A 13,399-nucleotide genomic window follows, 5' to 3' on the forward strand; every position below is an offset into this window, starting at 1 on the left:
CAGAAAGGTCAGAAAAAGAGCTCAATGAATATAGCCCTAGGCACCAGGCCCAGGCATTACTTGGAGCTGGCATGTTAAACACCAGAAAGCAGCTGTCTCTGTTGGTATGTACTGCATCAAGGTATACACTCAGCATAGACAATGGTGCAAGTAAGCCGGTACAGTCAGGTACACCATACCATTATGGGGGGAGGGATAGCTCAGTGGTTTGAGCATTGGCCTGCTAAACCCAGGGTTATGAGTTCAACCCTTGAGAGGGCCACTTAGGGATCTGGGGCAAAAATCAGTACTTGGTCCTGCTAGTGAAGGCAGGGGACTGGACTCAATGACCTTTCAGGGTCCCTTCCAGATCTATGAGATAGGTATATCTCCATATATTATTATTAAGACATTTATTGCTGGTACGCCGTACCAGAAAGACACATTTTCAAGAATGAATTGTAGAGCCCTGCACGGATACAAATTTATACCTGCGGATGTGGATATCCACAGAGAAATCGGTATCTGCTGAACTGCAGGGCTCTCCCGGGAACCACAGCGATGAAAGGAGCAGAACGTGGGGTTGCTGCTCCCAAGAGCCAGCACCCTGTGCTGGCAGCTCCTCCAAAGCGGCTGTACCGCCCCTAGCCTTGTCCTCCGGCGGGGCTGTACAGCTGCGTGGAAGGGCTGGGGATGGTACAGTTTCATTGGAGGAGCTGCCGGCGCAGGGCGCTGGCTCCTGAGAGCAGCGGCCCCATGTTCTGCTCCTTTCGCTGTTGTGGTTCCCGGGAGAGCCCTGTGGTTCAGCGGATACAGATTTATCTCCATGGATATCCGCATCTGTGGGTATAAATTTTGATCTGTGCAGGGCTCTAGTCACAGAACATTTTTTGTGAGTGGGGGACGGGAGGATCGGTATTGTACCGGTAAGAATTAAAATCTAATTGCACCACTGAGCAGAGAGAGTAGGTTAAAACTAGATTGGGAATGCTCCCCAGCACCATTTTCAGAAGCTGGAGACTTTTGTTCTATTTTTATAAGCTGCCACTGCCTTGAGTTCACAATAAATTTGCTCAGTTTGATAAGTTCTTTAGCCTTCTCCACTCTGTGTGTGTGTTTGTGTGAGTATATACACACACAAAAGCAGATCATATGTAAACTAATTTAGGGGTTTCTAAAAGTATCCAGAATATGTCTTTATCTGCCCTGGCCTTAAAATAATTTTGTTATTCCAATCCCTTCCAGGCTCCAGACATGACCTCTTTGCCCCTATTTACTCATTCTATTGTACCACTTAACCATACCTTGATTTCTTTAACGACATTCATTAGAGTTTCGGAGGGACTGCTGTAATATATCTAACACCCAGGACCCATTAAGGCTTTTGCTGGCACAAATTACCTTTATGTAACTGCACAAATCTAATGGATGACATTTAAGGACAAATAAAAGATCTGTCTGTGTGCAGTCTTAAACTAGACCAGAGGTTCTTCAACTGGGGGTGGGCTGCCCTGGGGGAGGGGCATACAATATATTCTGAGGGGGGCGTGAGCAGATTTAGTTAAAAAAATCAACATACTGTGCACATTTTACCCACAGCAACGAATAACTAGCAAAGCTCATTCCTCCAGACATATCCAGTCCTCAGATGGCGCTGTGCATTTTGATGGATTTCATAGCATTGTACAAAGTCATTGCCATGTGTACATTAATCCGTTTTCAAGGATGCTGTGAGCACATTTAGTTGTAAGCATCTACCACACTTGCAGTTTTGCTTTTGCTCTTATTAAAACGGACCATTGGCTCGGTTTGAATCAATGCCTTACTATTTTTAATATTTAGTGAGTGCTACTCACTAAATATTAGTTTAGTGAGCAGTACTGGTTTTATCAGTATATGTACTTGTATGGTGGTGGTGAAGCCTAAACTACTATGACACAAAGAAGGGGGCACCATCAAATACATTTGAGAACCACTGAACTAGACAATGGCAAACTGCAAAGATCCACCTGGTGGCAGATGACAGAACAAGGAGCAATGGTCTCAAGTTGCAGTGGGGGAGGTCTAGGTTGGATATTAGGAAACACTATTTCACTAGGAGGGTGGTGAAGCACTGGAATGGGTTACGTAGGGAGGTGGTGGAATCTCCATCCTTAGAGGTTTTTAAAGCCCGGCTTGACAAAGCCCTAGCTGGGATGATTTAGTTGGAGTTGGTTCTGCGTTGAGCAGGGGGTTGGACTAGATGACCTCCTGAGGTCTCTTCCAACCCTAATCTTCTATGATTCAACAGCTCCAAGCGGCACATTTGAGATACGTAAAAGAGAAGGGTATTCAAAAGGGTCCTAAAGACAAAAATCAAGGAAATAAGATCCTTACAAGTGGCAGGGATGCTACTTAAGAAAACAATAATAATCTCATAAGGCATGTGTAGTGCTGAACAAAAACAGAACCAGGAAAGCAAGAAGTAAATCAATGGGTATGTCCACACTGTGATAAAAAAAAACCTGCAGCGCTGAGTCTCAGAGCCTGGGTCAGCTGACTTGGGCTCGAGGGGTTTGGACTATGTATGGGCTATAAAATTGCTGCGTAGACATTCAGTATCAGGCTGGAACCTGGGCTTTGAGACCCGTGGGTCTCCAGCCCAAGCCTGAACATCTATGTTGCAATTTATAGCCCCGTAGCCCGAGCTCTGTGAGTCCGAGTCAGCTGACCTGGGACGACCATGTAATGGGGAGAGACTTACCTTCAACTCACCCTTTTATGGTAAGAGAGATGCAGTATTCTCATAGATTAAGGTGTCAGAAGAACTAGTGGTGGAACTAATTCATAATTTAAAAAATAAGTCAACAGGTCCAGATAGTATGAACCCAAGAGTCCTGAAAGAGCTCAAATATGAAGTGGCTGTTAGCAAAAATATGCAATCTCTCATTAAAAACAGCCACCTTATCAGAGGACCGGAGGGTAGCAAATATATCTATGTTTTTAAAAAGGCACTAGAGATGATCTAAATGATTACAGAACAGCAAACTTTACATCTAGCCTGGTAAATTAGTTGAAACAACAATTAAAATAGAATTTAAAAGATCTGGAAGATAATGATATTCAGAATGATTTCTTCAAAGGAAAATCATAGTTTGCTAATCTATTAGAATTAGTTGAATCTATCAAGAATGTAGTGAATTTCAAAAGGCTTTTGAGAAGGGCCAAGGTCCATGAAGGGATTTAGGCACCGCTGTTATCCACAAAACCTCTCACTAGATGCCTAAATTTTGCTGTAGCAGTCCCCATAACACTTAAATTTGTGATCTCTGGGCACATGCACAGTACCTCACTTTAGGCATCAGTATGCCTCTCTCACATCTAAGCCCCAGTGTGATCCTCAAACCAGGGGTACCATAGGCATTCCCCTGCCTATCTTGCCAGCAAGACCCAATGTGGTAGGCCTGCTCAGAGCATGCCTAGTAGATCAGGGCCCATTCAAAATCCAGCCAGAGGTGAAGGAGGTTCCGCCCTCTCTTTTGACTTGTAGTCCAGTGGTTAAAGCACTCACATAGGATGTGGGACACCCAGCTTCAATTTTGCCTTCTGCCTGTTGGGGAAAAACGATTTGAACAGGGGGTCATCTCACCTCTCAGAAGAGTGCCCTCACTGAACTCCGGGATATTCTGATGTTTCTCAGACTCTCCTGTTGAAGCTGTTCCACTTTAACTATTTAAATAGTCACAGGACCAAAAAAAAAAAAAAAGAGAGAGAGAGAGCGCGAGAGCCTGCTGGTTAAGGCACTCACCTGAGAGGTGGGAGACATGGGGTCCAGTCCCCTTGCTCTAATAGTTATTTAATTATTTGTTCAAAGTGGAACAGCTTCGACAAGACTGAGGGAGACTGACATCAGAATATCCCATTGCTCAGTGATCAGGGCAATCTCCTGAGAGTAAAAGTTCAAATCCGTTCTTCTCATCAGACACCGGGTGGGAACTGAACCCAGGTTTCCCCATATCTTGGGTGATCACTCTAATCACTGAGCTCAAAGTTATAAGGGAGGAGTCACTACTTCCTTCTGCATTTCATGCAAGAATGGCTTAGGCACCTAAGCCTCCTGTCTCTTAGGCCTGGTCTACACTACCCCCTCACTTCGGACTAAGGTACGCAAATTCAGCTACATTAATAACGTAGCTGAATTCGAAGTACCTTTGTCCGAACGTACCGCGGGTCCAGACGCGGCAGGAAGGCTCCCCCGTCGATGCCGCATACTCCGCTCGCCGAGCTGGAGTACCGGCGTCGACGGCGAGCACTTCCGGGATCGATCCCAGAACATCGATTGTCTGCCGCCGGACCCTACGGTAAGTGTAGACGTACCCCAAGAGAAGTGAAGTCCAGAGAGGACCGTGAAGAACTTCAGAGGGATCTAACCAAGGTAGGTGAATGGGCAACACAATGGGGAATGAAGTTCGGTGTTCATAACTGAAAAGTAATGATATTAGAGTGAAAATGTTAAACTATTCATACACCCTAAAGGGTTCTAAATTAATAGTATCATCTCAGGAAAGAAAACTGGGCATCTCTGTGGATAGCTCAAAGAAGAGCTCAATTGAATATGCAGCTCTGATCAAAAAAGAAAACAAGAAAACAAGATATTAGGGAGTTAGGAATGATAAATAATAGGAGAATATTATAATTGTAATTGCTTTCTATAAGTCAATAGTACAGCTTCATCTGATAATCACCCCATCTCAAAAAGGATATTGCAGAATTAGTGACGGTTCAGAGAAGGAAATGCTTTGGAGCACAGAAAAGCTCTCATATGAAGAGAAATTGGAAAGGCTGGGATTGTTTATGTTAGAAAGGAAATTAATAAAGAGAGGACATCATAGAAGTATATAAAATATGGAATGGTCTAGAGAAAGTAGATCGGGGACTTCCATTCTTCCTGTCTCATAACAAATGAAGAAGCCATTCAATTAAATTAAAAGGTGGAAAATTCAAAACCCGTAACAGGAAATACTTTTCCACACAATACATCATTAGAATAGTGGAATGTGGAACTCTTTGTTACAGGATGCTGTTGAGGCAAACAAACAAACAAACAAACGAAAAAACCTTAAGTTTCAACTAGGGAGTGGATATTTATATGGATAAAAAGAATATCCAGTTATAATATTTAATGTTTACATACATTTTGGAAGAGCTATTAAATCTCACGCTTCACGCTTTTAAAACAATCTCGTTATGTAAGGATTAGGAGACCACCTAAAATGGGGGACCGATTATCCTACATCTGCCTAATGCAAGTTTTCTTGCACCTTCCTCTGAAGCACTGATGCTGGCCATTGTCAGAGACAGCATATTGTGCTAGATGGACCATAGGTCTGATCCAGTTATCAGGTCTTGTTTTCAACAACAATCCCATGGTGCTTTCCCTAAGAAGAGGGTCTTTTAGACTGTTGTCCTAGATGAGAATTTTCCCTGCCAACTACTGTCATCAAGTGGTAGACACACTTCAATGATATTTAATGTATATATCTGTCAAAAGCTTTGGCATAATTGATGAAAGGCACTGTATAACATTAGAGATACTATATTCTCCAATTCTGGATTGCTGCTGCTGCTTCTGCTGTTAATAAGTTTCTGTATCTCCTAGCAGCATTTAGAAATGTAACAAACGCTGTCACGGGTCATAATTCATAATGTCCCGTAATTGTTCAATTACTTGCCATACACATTACTGGAATAGGGTAGTGAGAAGTACTTACTGAGTCCCCAGTTTCTAATGACAACACCTAGCAAAATTGTAATCAGTAGCTTACAGGACTCTGTGTAGCCATATAATTTCCAATATAACAACCAACACAGCAATTTCCCGACATGTATTGCTAACTGCTAGCATAAAAGATATGTGGAATTGCTGCCATGGAACAGTACATTTAGAAATAGCAAGAAAAAAAACACCAGTTTCCCTGTATGTCTTATAACTATAAAAGCAATTTTGTTATGTATAAAAACATAAACCAAAGCGCTATATGAATAATCGGGAGTGGAAACAGCATTAAGAGTGAGCTACAAAGTTCTGGTTTCACTCCATTTTTACAGGCTGGCAACAGTAGCATAAGGTAGGGCCAGAAGTGGAGAAGTATGATGATAAGGAGTGTGTTGATCTCCTTATTAAGGGACAAAAAGCTTGTATTTAACAACTGAATTATTTAATTTGAACATTACATAACTCTAATACAATAGCAGTCAGAACCTGAGCTTGACTGCACCCTACGGCTCCATCCAGTCTAGTGCCCTGCCTTTCAAAATGGAGGACGACCTTTGTTCTCTGCAGCCCCATCCCACAGCCCTACACAACAGCGATAGCTACTCCATTCAGCGAGGTGGAGGGAGTGTTTGAGTTCAAGTTCTGCATGTTTGTTAAATTCTGTTACGAACAGCAAATCCTAAACTGTGTTTCACCTGCCCCTATTTTGATGGTTAAGTAGAAGTTCCCAGCTTGCTGATTCTATGTAGGGGGCATCATATCTAAACCACAAGAGTTAGAGATGGAAAAGACCAGTTAGGTCATTGAGCGATCCTTCAGCAAGGACACATAACCTATGACTTCATTTTGTATATAATCTGCTTTAGGGATAAAGTTTTACATTTGCATCTGCACAGATTTGTGGTGTGACATTCACAATCCAGCAGCTGAGAGGCAACAGAATAAAACAAAAAACAAACCCTTAGCAGAAAAGTGAAATTCTTACAGTTTAGAAGCTTCCTCAGCTCTATAGATGGATCAATCTTCATATGAACCATTCTTCTCGGAGGTATTTTTGGTATCTACTTTATTTCTATTAATATTTGTAGATTATAATTTTGCTTTTTTAATGTATCTTTATTTCTGGACTGAACAATTGATTCTCCCACTCATACACATGAGATTTACATGAGTGACTCCTATTAGAGTTAATGGACACGTGTAAGTCCCACCAGCTCACCGCACATGCACACACAGGAGCATAAGTCTCAAAATAAAGACAACTTGGTGTCAAATGTACCTGTGCTTATGGAGGAATCCTTAGTCCAGATTCTGATATCCTTACTCACGCTGAGTAATACCCTTTCTCACACGGAGTAACACCTTATCCCATGAAATGTTTTACTGATTTCAGCAGAAATCTCTGTGGAGCAAAACGCTTACTCAGCAAGAGTAAGGGTATCAGAATGGCTTTGGATATTCTAATTTTGAAACAATTAAAAAGTGACTGATGGCATTAGAGACATACTGATAAGTAAGAAGTTAAGCTGGTGGTATAAGCAATTTTAAATGAATTTTAATATAGAGAATGTCTGTTTGCTATAAATAGAATAAAAGTCCCAAATTATTTCAGTGCATTACAATGAACAAGCTACAATTCTAGTTATGGTTATACTTATGCTTACTGTGCAGATTTTTTGTGGAAAAATATTTAAGTTATATGTGGGGTGCATGGCATAAAATTTTCCATCAATGCTTTATTAGGACTAAATTAGATTATTAATGGCATAGTATTAATTCTATCATACAGCCATTGTGAGGATGAATAATGTCTGTACAGCACTTTGAATATGCTAAGAGCTAAATATTATCTTTACAAAGCTGAACCATTAAAAATTATATTTACTGTTCAACATGTATAAAGTTTACTTTCTGCGCCTTATTCAGACAAGGCAAACCAACTCAATTGCTTAGTTTCATGGTGGACTCTAGTCATTATCACTTTCTGGTTTAGCACAATTTCCAGCAAAACAGAGACATATTTAATTACAATCAAAGATTTTGCCTGCACTTTGGATTTAGAGAAAAATGACTTCTCTTTGTGTTGCATTCTGTTTTCACACTCACTTGCCCCCCCTCCCAACCCTTTTCTCTCTTTAAAACAAACCTTACACTGGGGCCTTATACCGTAATCTCGGGCAGTGTTTTAAATGGAATTGTAATTTGTTGCTCATATGTGTCAAGAATTGTTTTTAAAACATTCAAAATATAGTTTAGAAAATGCAAAGAATATAGTGTCCATTTATGTTGACTGTTTTATCAGAACTGACTATTGCACGTAGCTGTTTTTCAGAGAGCAATCAGTCACTAAATAAGGGAGCAAATAATTGATCTGATTGCTTACATCAAAGTCCTTATTTATTATTCTAATTCAGATAAAGGTTGCCTGCAAGTTGTGTTTTTCATCTCCTGGGGCTCTAAGGGTTTATTCAGAGGCACGCTCGGGAGACAGGGCATAGCAAGACAAGTGATTTGAGGCTAGATAGTGACAGCTGTGACAGAAAGTAATAACAGTGCTTGCCAGCTAGTTTAAAGGTCTGGATGGACAAGGTACAAGGCAAGGGGGTAAAGAGCACCCTGTCTTTCAGAGAAGGATAATACCTATTGTCATTACAGTACATGAACCCTAATGTAGCCCCCCTTCAAAGCAAATCTGTAAGAGCTATGCTGTTTGGAAGTATTTGGGGACATCCTAGCTTAATATGAATTGTGGTATGTGAAAAATGTCTGGAAAGAACCAATAAATACAAATAAGTGTATTGGGATTCTTGTTGAGATACACAACCTGCTAGAAAACACAAGGTTGAGTGCAAGGAGTGGAGGGAAGTTGGATATACATTCCATAGCCCCCAACATCCTCTCTTTAAAGTAGGGGAAGTGTACAAAGGGTGTAGCCACACACAAGAGGGGAACAATAGAAACATTTATTTGGGAGCAGGAAAAGGAAAGAAACTATGTCCTCTCTCTTTGTGGATACAAAGAGAAGAATTTCTTTTAAAGGAGAGCTTAAAGTGAGGCTCTTAGGTACTCATTTTGGCACCTAAATAAGTAGCCTGATTTTCAAAAGTGCTAAGGACAGCTCCCATTACTTTAAGGTCCTTCACAGGTTAGTTCTGCTCTACCTATCAGATGTTATAAGTTACCAAGCCCACTTCTGCTCTGCCAACAATTAGCCCATTAGCCCAATTTTTCTTCACTCACCTTTTTGCTTTTTCCCACACTGCTCCTTATGCATGGGAGCAGCTCCCTGTCAATATCCACAAAGCCACTCACTATGTTCTCCTTAAAATCCCTCTTTAAAACTCATCTGTGGGGTGATGCCTACAAAACACTTGACAGTGGCCAAGCAGTTGGTGTTCTGAGACTGTTAATTAATTGTCTCATCATATGCTAGATTGTAAACTCCTTCAAGATGGGACATTTGCTTATTACGTGTGTACAGCACCTAGCATAACGGGGTCTTGATCCCTGATGGAGACCTCTAGGCCTTACCACCATACCAATAATAATAATTGAACCAGAAAGAAAAGAGCTAGAAACCGCACAAGAAAGCCTGACTTCAGGAGAATTCCAGTCTCATTTTCTAGCATGAAGATGTTCAGATAAGCTGCCAATGAGGCATGCAAACTTTTGGATGTTTATCTGAATCAAATGCACATCCATGCCTTCTGAGCTTGCCTATCACTTGGTGGCACATCCCTTGAGTCTTCTGTTTTTAAAAAAATATTGTATGCAAAATGTTAGTACTTGTGGAAATTTCCAAATGAAGTCTTCTGCTTATCCACAGAACTGGCACAGCATAGTCACTTATAGTGTGAGCTTCCCTGCTTTACCCTGTCAATTGACCTAAAAGGATTAGGGCCCAGATCCACAAGGGGATTTAGGTTTGGCAATGTGAAGTATTGCAACACCTATGATGTAGGCGCCTAGAAAAGCTCTGGAATCCTCAAATCCTGGGTTAGGCACCTAGGCTCCCTTTATTCCTATACAATGAATGGGGGGAGAGAGGCTTCTGAGAATGAGATCCACACAAGCCAGCTCGCTAGGTCGGGAGCTGGCTAAGATAACCAATGGGAGATGCCAACAAGAGGGATGTGTCCGAAGCCCCTCTCCTCTCATGGAGTTAGGCACCTAAATCCGGGCTGCAGGAAGGTGCCTAGCTCTGTTTGCGATCCACATCTGGGAACTCTCTCCTGGAAGACAGGTGGCTTAGGTACCTAACATGTTTCTTGTGAGACCAAGGTAAGGCGCCTAACTCCACATACAAAACAGCCATGTGGGAGAGTAGGTGTACGGTGACCAGATGTCCCGATTTTATAGGGACAGTCCCAATTTTGGGGTCTTTTTCTTATATCGGCTCCTATTTCCCCCCACCCCCGTCCCGATTTTTCACATTTGCTGTCTGGTCACCCTAAGTAGGTGTCAAAGGCGTCCCTCATAATCTTTAGCCCAGTGGTTAGGTGATTCACTCAAAATGTGAGAGATTATAGTTCAATTCCTCCCTCTTCGCAATAAGGAGAAGGGATTTGAACAGAGGCACTGGGGGATGCATGGAGTTTTACAGGGATCCCCCTGGGTTGGATGCCTGCATAATAGTTCACAGAAGGATGGCATGTGAGGTCTCTGCCAAGAATCAGTTGCCCACTGGTCATACTCATTGAAAAATGTATGGATGGATAATATTTTAGGAGTTATGTATCTATAATGAAAATTATGTTCTTAAGATCTTGGCATTAAGGCAGGTTTAAGGGACATACCAGTTATGCTTTGCTCTTTGTTATTCCCAGTTTGACCCCAATGTTTTGATGTGGAAATGTTGACTGTCTTGATTTAAAAGTCATTCCCAGAATTACTGTCTTCAAATGAGGTTTCAGTACAATGGGTCTGTGTGAATAATAGATGCAGCTCACAGGTATTTTATGACCGTGCAGCTTTACTTTTAATATGGCCAGTTGGCACAAACTGAAAAGCATTGCAACCAAAAGTAATACAAAGAGTGGTATTTGATTGAAAAAGGAGGCATACCCTCACCCTGGTTTTATGCTATTTTTCTTTTTCCTCAGGTTTAGTTTATAAATTGCAACAAATTAGAGTAATTACTCAGTTAAGCAGAGAGTACATGCAACTGGCTATGCAGCAAAGATCAACTTGTGAGGATGTAAAAGGGAAGCAGACATTTTTCTAGTATTTATTTGCAGGGCCGTCCCTAGACATTGTGGTGCTCTATGCAGCCCCCCCGTGGGCCCCAGGCCTCTGCGGGGGGGGCAGGGCTGCGCCCAAGGTCTGTGGGGGGCAGGAGCAGGCTTGGGGGGCAGGAGGGAAACCGCCCCCCAGCACAAGCCAGCGGAGTAGGTTGTGGCCGGGTCGCTCCACTTCCTGCCACCTGGTGATTGCCGGGCAGGCCCAACCCCACACTCACGGGGCGGCGGGAAGTGGAGTGACCCGGCCCCAGCCCACTCCGCTCTGCTTCCCTGGCTCCCAGCCTTGAGACTTGGGGGGCAGGGGGAAACCACCCCCCAGCACTCACCGCAACGCGGAGCGGGCTGGGGCCGGGTTGCTCCACTTCCCGCCGTCTGGAGAGTGCAGGGCGCACCCGACCCCTGCTGCAGTCCCCTGGGATGTAGCTTAGGGGAAGGGGTGGGAAGAGGCAGGGCAGGGGCAGCTTTCCTGGCCGGCTCAGCCGGCCGGGGGATTGGGCTGGCCACTGGAGCAGCACACAGCTGCATAGGGCACAAGGAAATTTGGTGCCCCAAATTTCCTGGTGCCCTATGCAGCTGCATAGTTTGTGTATGGGTAAGGACAGCCCTGCTTATTTGTTAACACCATGCTTGCTAATGATATGCTGTGTGCTGCTTTTCTCAGAATGCACCTATGCAAAGAATGGTATAATGCTTTGAAAGATAGGCCTGTCCATCACTCTACTAGAGATGGGTCAACCTACAAAGATCCAGAATTAAATTTGTATGCAATAATGGGCTGGAAGTCTCTTCAGAATAGGATCTATCATTAGATTTCTGTGGCTCCTACTTCTGGTGAGAAGTACCACAGCAAATGAAGTGTGTTTGTAGTGCAGGTAGGCATACTTTAGCTAGCACAGGTAACAACAGTAGTGAGGAAGTGGTGCCACAGGCTTCAGTACCAACTAGCAACCCCAGTACAAGCCCATCGGGGACCCTGGGTATGTACTTAGGAGCTAGCCCATGCTGAAGTCTGAGTCGCCATGTCATCACAACTGTTGTTACCTGCTCTAGCTAAAGCTAGGATGGATATGCCTATCCCTGCTACAATCACACCTTGATTTGTTGGATAGATGTACTCTCAGACAGCATACCATCATTTCTAGTCCTAGCTGGAAACTTGAATTGGAAACAAGTTGCATATTTTAGAACCACAAAGGGTATTGTTTAGAGTTTTGGTCTAAAATTGGTGATGGTAAGTCCAGCTTTTTTCTTTTTTATTTGAACCAGTTTCCCTGCTCTAGATAATTCTGACTTTGGGTCCTTCTAATACTTGTGGAGATTTCACTAGCTAGCGTAATGGGTCAAAGTTAATGGTTAAATTCTCTGATGTTACATCCAGGCAAAACCATTGACTTCAATCCCTTTCATTCTAGTGACTTCATTGGTGTTGGCTGGATGTAACTGCAAGCAGAATTTGGCTTATTTTCTTTACATACTTAAAACCATTTCCACTCTGGCCTTGCAAGCTCACCCAGGGTATAATTTGATCTGTTAAAAAAAAAAGATGGTCTTGTTTTTCCTGTGTTGCTTATTCACGTTTCCCTCTTTGCAATTATTCATTGTGATAAACTAACAGCCTCTGTGCTAAGTGCTGGTTTGCTTCCCAATTTTGAGCAGTTTTGTAAACTAAAGTTTTACACTCCCACCATAGTTAGGATAACTTCATTCCCCAATGGATACTTAGCACATCTAATTACTCTAATTCTGACCTACCAACACTGTTGAAAAATGTCTCTCTTCTTTAATTTCAGGAGCTTTCCAGCTGCAACATGTTCCACTGAATAAAACATTTCAGTGAATTTTACCTATAAATAATACAGTACCCAGACCAATGTACACCCAACTGTACATAATAACTTCAGAATTCCATTGAGGCTTTCTAGTGACATCATAATGAACTACAAGAGCAGACTGGAAATGGAACTGTAATATTATATTACTATTTAGATATATTTTATTCTTATGATGTATGGTAAGAAAGCTCACAGCCATTTTTTGCATTGATTGGAACATTTTTCTTGAGCATTTCAGAAGCATTCAGGACATAATTTCAAAGTAGGATGCAGGCTGCAGGCACAAAAAAAAATCATATTTATGAGCACAAGTTGAGTGACTGAGCACACAAATGGCACATGCACACATTTACCTATGTTGCAAGTGTAAATGCCTGTGTGCGCACAAATTTGGATTTTTTTCACCCTGTTTTGGCAACATGTCCCTTAAGGCTTATTAAAAATGAAATTTTTATTTGTAAAGATCAAAGCTGATACCACACTGAAATATCATTTTACCATACTCTAGTGTGCAAACAAGCGTGGTCAGGGCCGGCTCTAGGCACCAGCAAAACAAGCTGGTGCTTGGGGCGGCACATTTTTAGGGGCGGCAT

The 13,399-nt window shown here is 42.3% G+C and overlaps 1 protein-coding gene across 1 annotated transcript in view; it reads right to left on the minus strand.

The window, feature by feature from the left end:
* GRID2 (glutamate ionotropic receptor delta type subunit 2) overlaps positions 1–13,399 on the minus strand; it is a 1,014,260-nt gene that overhangs the window by 140,623 nt on the left and 860,238 nt on the right. The window lies entirely within an intron of this gene.

This window comes from Terrapene carolina, unplaced genomic scaffold (assembly GCF_002925995.2).
Source record: "Terrapene carolina triunguis isolate 2854851 unplaced genomic scaffold, T_m_triunguis-2.0 Scaffold789, whole genome shotgun sequence".
Taxonomy (NCBI): Eukaryota; Metazoa; Chordata; order Testudines; family Emydidae; genus Terrapene; species Terrapene triunguis.